The sequence below is a fragment of the Palaemon carinicauda genome, chromosome 22 (assembly GCF_036898095.1).
Source record: "Palaemon carinicauda isolate YSFRI2023 chromosome 22, ASM3689809v2, whole genome shotgun sequence".
NCBI lineage: Eukaryota > Metazoa > Arthropoda > Malacostraca > Decapoda > Palaemonidae > Palaemon > Palaemon carinicauda.
Genome location: NC_090746.1, coordinates 87,529,435 through 87,536,492, shown reverse-complemented (window position 1 = coordinate 87,536,492; position 7,058 = coordinate 87,529,435). Strand labels below are relative to the sequence as shown.

General features: G+C 34.5%; 1 protein-coding gene across 1 annotated transcript in view; it reads left to right on the top strand.

Moving 5' to 3' along the window:
• Positions 1–5,669: 5,669 nt before the first annotated feature.
• MESR3 (misexpression suppressor of ras 3) overlaps positions 5,670–7,058 on the top strand; it is a 174,028-nt gene continuing 172,639 nt past the window's right edge. Inside the window, exon 1 of the mRNA XM_068346478.1 lies at positions 5,670–5,847. The gene's annotated coding sequence lies outside the window, so the exon portion shown is untranslated. The remainder of the gene's footprint in view (positions 5,848–7,058) is intronic.

Sequence of the window (7,058 nt, the reverse complement as noted above, 5' to 3'; positions counted from 1 at the left end):
CTAACCCTATCTACTCGAGATACACCAGCCATACTCCTTAGACACGTTTATCTCAAACACATTCAATTTCTGTCTCTCCGTCACTTTCATTCCTCACAACTCCGATCCATACATCACAGTTGGTACAATCACTTTCTCATACAGAACTCTCTTTACATTCATGCCCAACCCTCTATTTTTTACTACTCCCTTAACTGCCCCCAACACTTTGCAACCTTCATTCACTCTCTGACGTACATCTGCTTCCACTCCACTGCAACTATATATCTTACAATATTGCCCAGCTCCTTTGCTTTTTTCTTCGCTATCTTGTCTCTTGTACACACAGGACATCCACTCTCCTTCTCTCCATAACATTCACCACCATCCTGTTTCAGCCAGTCATGCCACAGCATTCTAGAGTTCAAATCCTTTTATTTAACCATTCCAGCCATTACCGTAACCCTCCCCTGTGTTTTCAGGCGAGGCACTCGAACATTATGGGGATGGGGAATGATATTGTCTCCTATTCCTGTTCTTGGATACTATACATTGTTTCATAAAACATATTTTGTTGCCAGGGCTTGGAACCTCCTATCGATGATTTATTCAAGACAGGTAATGATATCGAAGTATCTTTACTAACAAACTAAACACCCTCTCCTGATGGATACATGAAAACAATTACTCCTCATGATAAATCCTTTAATTTAGAAAAGTATCAGTCTTCTGAAAAGACCTCTTCAACTTCTCAGAGAAAGAAAATCTAGATCGATAACCCCGTCATATATACGCAGTTCAGAAATTGTGATGGGATTGCAAGGAACAACTCAATATTATTGACCTTACCATGCAATATTTAATAGTATATATCACGTTTTGTTATTTACCTAAGAAAGTTGGGACATTTTAAAGCAGGTCTAGCCATGCTGAATTGAAATGCGATAACAGGCAGCATAATGTTATGTCTGTTTAAAAGAGCACGATCTTGTCAATTGGCTTTTATCATAAAGGTGGGTTTCACAAAATTCAAAAGAAATCATTTTGATATTTTTTAAAGGTATAACCTATCCGTGAAATATGATAAAGTACAATACTGTCTACTTATTTAAGAATAAGCTGTGCTATGCGAAAGCTAACTGAGGCTAGTAAAGTCATGAATCAATAAATTTGTTGTATAAAATATAGAAAAAAATATATTTCTGAGTGCAAGGGATAAATTCCTAATCTCAGCCTTCCAGGAGGTACACCTTTAATAAATCTTGCTCTTTTTATTGTTTTGGAATTTCTTCAGTTGCTCTTTGGGCATATTGTAATAGATGGAGGTACAGTAATAATTCTTTATAAAGAATATTCATCCAGATACTTCTTTACATAAGCAACATTTCTAAGGTGATATCCAGCGACTCTTATTACCTCTTACTGCATTATTTATTTGAGCACTGGGAGCACGAATTGCAGTCAAGTGATACCCCTAGAACACAAACACTTACTACATATTGGAACCATTATTATTGTTATTATAATTCATATTTATTTTGATGTCACCCAAGTTTCTTATAATTTCCCTGCTATCATTTTTATTAAGTTTTAGTAGTTTAATTGTCATCGATTTCCTAACCTAGTAAAAGCTTGATTTAAAGTTTCAGCAGTATCATCAAAGTAAAACTGTGCGTCATCTGTAGATAGTTTAAACTTCATAGATACAAAATAAGATTAGACCTAGTATACTTCCCTGGGGCACCCCTCTGCTTAATGGGTCATATTATGAGTAAGAGTTTCCAGGTTGTATACAATAGTTTCTGTCAACCAAGTACCCTAATCTTTTATATACGCAAAAGCTTGATATACAATACCAATAGACTGTAAATCATTAAACATTATTATTATTATTATTATTATTATTATTATTATAAGCTAAGCTATAACCCTAGTTGTAAAAGCAAGATGCTATAAGCCCAAGGGCGCCAAGAGGGAAAAATAGCCCAGTGAGGAAAGGAAACAAAGAAATAAATAAACTACAAGAGAAGTAATAAACAATCAAAATAAAATATGTCAAGAACAGTAACAACATTGAATTAGAGCTTTCATATCTAAACGAAAAAAAAGACACGAGGTACAGAAATAAAATAGAACAGCATGCCCGAGTGTACCCTCATGCAATAGAACTCTACCCCCAAGACAGTGGAAGATCCCAGAGGCTATGGCACTACCCAAGACTAGAGAACAATGGTTTGATTTGGAGTGTACTTCTCATAGAAGAGCTACTTACCATAGCTAACTTCTGCCCTTCCCAAGAGGAAAGAAGCCACTGAACAATTACATTGTAGTAGTTAATCCTTTGAGAGAAGAAGAATGGTTCTGTAACCTCATTGTTGTTAGGTGTATGCGGACAGAGTTGTGGAAAGAATAGGTGTATGCGTAGGCAAAGAAAATGAGCCATAACCAGAGAGGGGTCCAATGTAGTAGGCCTACTGTCTGGCCAATCAAAGGACCCAATAACTCTCTGATGGTAGTATCACAACTGTATCAAAACAGTAATCAAAAGCAGCACTAAGATCGAACTCAATCAAGTTGACACATTTGTCTTCACACATCATTTCCAGTAAATCATTTACACCAGAGCATCATATAGCTGTCTCCGCAGAATATAATTGTTTGTATGCTGACTGGTTGTCTGTTAATGCTTCAATTCTTTCTAAAAGACTAGCTAGTTATTCAAGACGTACTTATTTTAGCACTTTTTACATGAAGTATATATTCGAAATAGGTCTATATAAACCCCAAGTCCTGATAATCTAGAACACTTTATACAGAACCTGTGTAACTATAGCCACTTTCTCAAATTAAGGAAGCTTATAGCCATCAATAGTAGTACTGTATTTACTATTTTGAAACTATATCGGCAAGATTAGAAAAGCTTTTTATTCCAATTACTTCGGATATTGACATTATATCAATCACACAAATTGTTGTCTTTGGCCCCTGAATAATCGCGATGACTTCATCTTTTGTTATATTGTTAAATCTCGTTAATCTTATCTGTATATCTGGTACAGCGCCAATCTGATATAGAATACCAGTAAAAGGCCTAATTATATTTTCTGTTTTGTTTGTGAGGAATTCTAGAAATTCATTAGCCAGTTCTTGGTCGCTATACCCACCAGAAAGCCTTTTTTTTTATTTACATTTCCCATTACACCATTTAGGCGGCGATATAATATATCATTATCATCATCATCATCAGTATTATTATTATTACTTGATAAACTACAACCCTTGTTGGAAAAGCAGCATGTTATAAGCCCGAGGGCCCCAACAAGGAAAATAGCCCAATGAGGAAAGGAAATATAATAGGTTACAAGAGAAGTAATTAACAATTAAAATAAAATATTTTGAAATCGTTAACAACATTAAAATAATCTTTCACATATAAACTATGAAAGCTTAGAAAAAAAAAAACAAGAGGAAGAGAATTAAGATAGAATGGTGTCCCGGAGTGTACTCTACCCCAAGACATTGATATTTTCTCAAAGTATTTAGTTTTTTCCTTCCTTGATAGGTAATCATATTGACACTTTACAGTTTTGTATTCCACCCACACACTTTCAGTTTCTAACCGACTTCACTTTCTTTCTTTACGTATTTTCCCCTCTTTCTGTAAAGTCTCCCATCGAACAAAGGATATCTGACCTTAATAGTTATAGCCTTTACCATCAATGGGCACATGTTATCATTTTCATTTTTATTCACCCTATTATGTATAGTTATAAGGAAATCAACACTCAAAGCTTAATGAACGTTGGTTTCCATAGCTACAGGCAATATTGATAACATATAATTGATTTTCTTTGTAACTTCATCAGTAGGCTTAGACACACAAAGAAAGAAATTTTATTCATTTCTAAACCGTATTTTCTTTAGCACTGCGTGTTCGTATAAATGTAATTGCAAGTGGAGAAATGTTGCAATTCTCTTCCACATTAATATCTGATACAATACTATTCATTCATTCACTTAAATCTAAGTCCAACGTAGGCCCAATCGAAGTTATTGCAAAAGCAACGTTATTAACCAGTTGATATGATTCCAATAACTCATTAAAGGCTGAAGTATTACGATTTGATGGGTCATCCATCAACACGTTGAAATCTCAACAGCTAACTAATTTCGTTGTTGCCATGCCAATCATCTCAAGAAAAATAATGAACTCTTTTTAAAATATTATTTGTATTTTTTCTCGCTTGTTTGCAAAGTCTTACGATAGATATTTTATTATTGTGCGTAAAGATTATTTCAATATATTTCAATCTTGATACACTAGTTCTTTTTAATATCTTGAGATTAGAATAGCACTGGAGAAGGATAAGTCACTCCCATTAACTTGTCTAAGTTGTCTTCCATCGGAATTTGAAAGAAAGCATGTGTTTATGTATTGGGGCTTCCCAGTTCGGTGGTTACTTCAGCTATCTCAGCCGTGTCAAAGTCAGTTTAGCCATGTTTTAGCTATTGCTGATATATCGAAACAATTCTCATTCATCAATTTTCTAATTGAATGATTTATTGCCAACGAATTGAATATTTACACAGCCGTAATTCATGATCTGTATTTTCTGCTATAGTTTCTTAACCAAAGCTTTTTGCACTTTATTGACTTCATTTTGTTTTTATCAACTTTGTACAATATACACATTTTACTTACTACATTCCTTGGTGTTATAATTTCCTGCACATTTCACACACAATTTATCAGTAGTCTTGAACTTTCAGTCTATTTTAAGATGTCTATACCTTCGACAGCAGAAGCAGGTAGAACGCTATTATTATTATTATTATTATTATTATTATTATTATTATTATTATTATTATTATTATTATTATTATTATTATTATTAATTGCTAAGGTACAACTCTAGTTGGAAAAGCAGGATGCTATTAGGTCAGGTCCCCTACTGGGAAAATAGCCCAGTGAGGAAAGGAAAGATGATATATTTTAAGAAGCGTAACAACATTAAAATAGACATTTCCTAGATAAATTATAAATACAAAACAAGAGGAAGAGAAATTAGATAGAATAATGTGCCCGGGTGTACGCTCAAGCAAGAGAACGCTAACATATCGCGTATGGTTGCTATACTTGCCCCTTGCGACATAACTTTGTTGTTTTTATTGAATAACAGACATAACTTCTCTATATTCTGAATCGGATGTATAAATTTAAGAGAGGTAACGCAGAGAACTTCTCTCTCTCTCTCTCTCTCTCTCTCTCTCTCTCTCTCTCTCTCTCTCTCTCTCTCTCTCTCTCTCTCTCTCTCTCCTGAAATAATCCTTTGCCATGATAAAACGTATCACATATGCTAACAATCAACTAGTTCAGTTAATATTTTACAATAATAAATAGACACGATTAGACTAAAAGCATTAAAAGATTTTTTTTTCTATTTTATTAATGACATGACCCAAAAATTAAGATATACTTTCAATGCGGATAGTGAGTTGTGGCTAGATGTTGAATGGCCTCCTTCATCTCCATGTTGGACAATATAACAAAATTCTAAGAGTAATTAACAAAAAAACCTAGGAGTAAATTAATAAATAGGAAAAAAATGATAATCATCGTTTCACCCCGTACGACATTTTTCCCACAGCCCCAACGACCATCGGCAACAACAGACACACAAGGACTTTAGACTTTAGAGTCTTAACATCAACATTAGACTGTGGATGTTTGTGCTATTTCTTGTGTGGTGATTTTTTAAAGTGATTTTGAGGTTTTTTTTTTTACTGGTATGTGTTAAATGGATGACGTAAGCTTCTGCAATCGGGGAGGATGTCTTGGTGTTTGAAGTTTTTGCTTGTAAACAAAAGGTAAGAGTAGACATTGGTGGATGGTCCTGTATAGTTAATTGTTGCATGATTTAAATCAGAAGTAACAGAAAATGTCGTTTTATATTTTAGGATTATGGTATTTATTAAGGTTTGTGTAAGTTGGAAAGTCCCAACGTTAATTGACAGTGCAATAATACCTGATTTATTGTTAATTTGTTCTCGTCATTTATTTGTTTACTTATTTCCTTTCCTCACTGGGCTATTTTTCCCTGTTGGAGCCCTTGGGCTAATAGCATTTTGCTTTTCCAACTAGGGTTGTAGCTTGGCTAGTAATAATAATCACAATAATCAATTTGATTAACCCCTATGTACCGTGCTTCAATAGTTTAGAAACTTGGCGGAAGTTGAAATGCCAGCATCAGCATGCGTGCAATGTATTTGTAATGTATTCAGCGTACAACTACGTACTACACAGAAATTCCTGCTCTATTTAGTGATTATAGAGGATGAACGTGGCATTATATTTCTTTGGAACCACCCCGTTAAAAAAAAGTACGCGATATTCTGTTCAATTTGATTTTAAACTTTCGTAAAGTTTTCAGAAAACGGGATTTTTTTTTATATAAGAAAAACAGTATCTTTTTTTAGAAAATGTTTCTCTGGCCGGAACTGTAGTAAAACCAAGGTGGTACTTTTCCCCAGTATATATTCCCCACCCATAACCCCAGGTTCCCAACTGAATAGGCCCCATTATCGGTGGATATATTAGGGCATATCTTACAAACGATTTATTAGCCCCAAAAATAAATGTCATTTTCGAAGAAAACGGGAGTTTTCATCTAGATTTTTTTTTAATTAGTAAATGTTTCCTTGACCTTAACTATAATGAAACAAAGTTTTCCAAATTAGAATAATCTGAACGGAAATTGTTCAAGGTAATATTGGGTGTTTTTTATTTTTGAGGAGCAGAATCTCTGGCGTTATCTATAACATCAGTTCTATATCATCATCTCTTCCCACACCTATTGATGCAAAGGGCCTCTGTTAGATTTCGCCAGTCGTCTCTCTCGAGCTTTTAATTCAATAACTCTCCATTCTTCAACTACCTCACGCTTCGCAGTCTTCAGCCATGTAAGCCTGGATCTCCCAACTCTTTTAGTGACTTGTGGAACCCAGTTGAAAGTTTGGTGAACTAATCTTTCTTGGGGAGCGCAAAGAGCATGCCCAAATCATCTCCATCTACCCCTCAT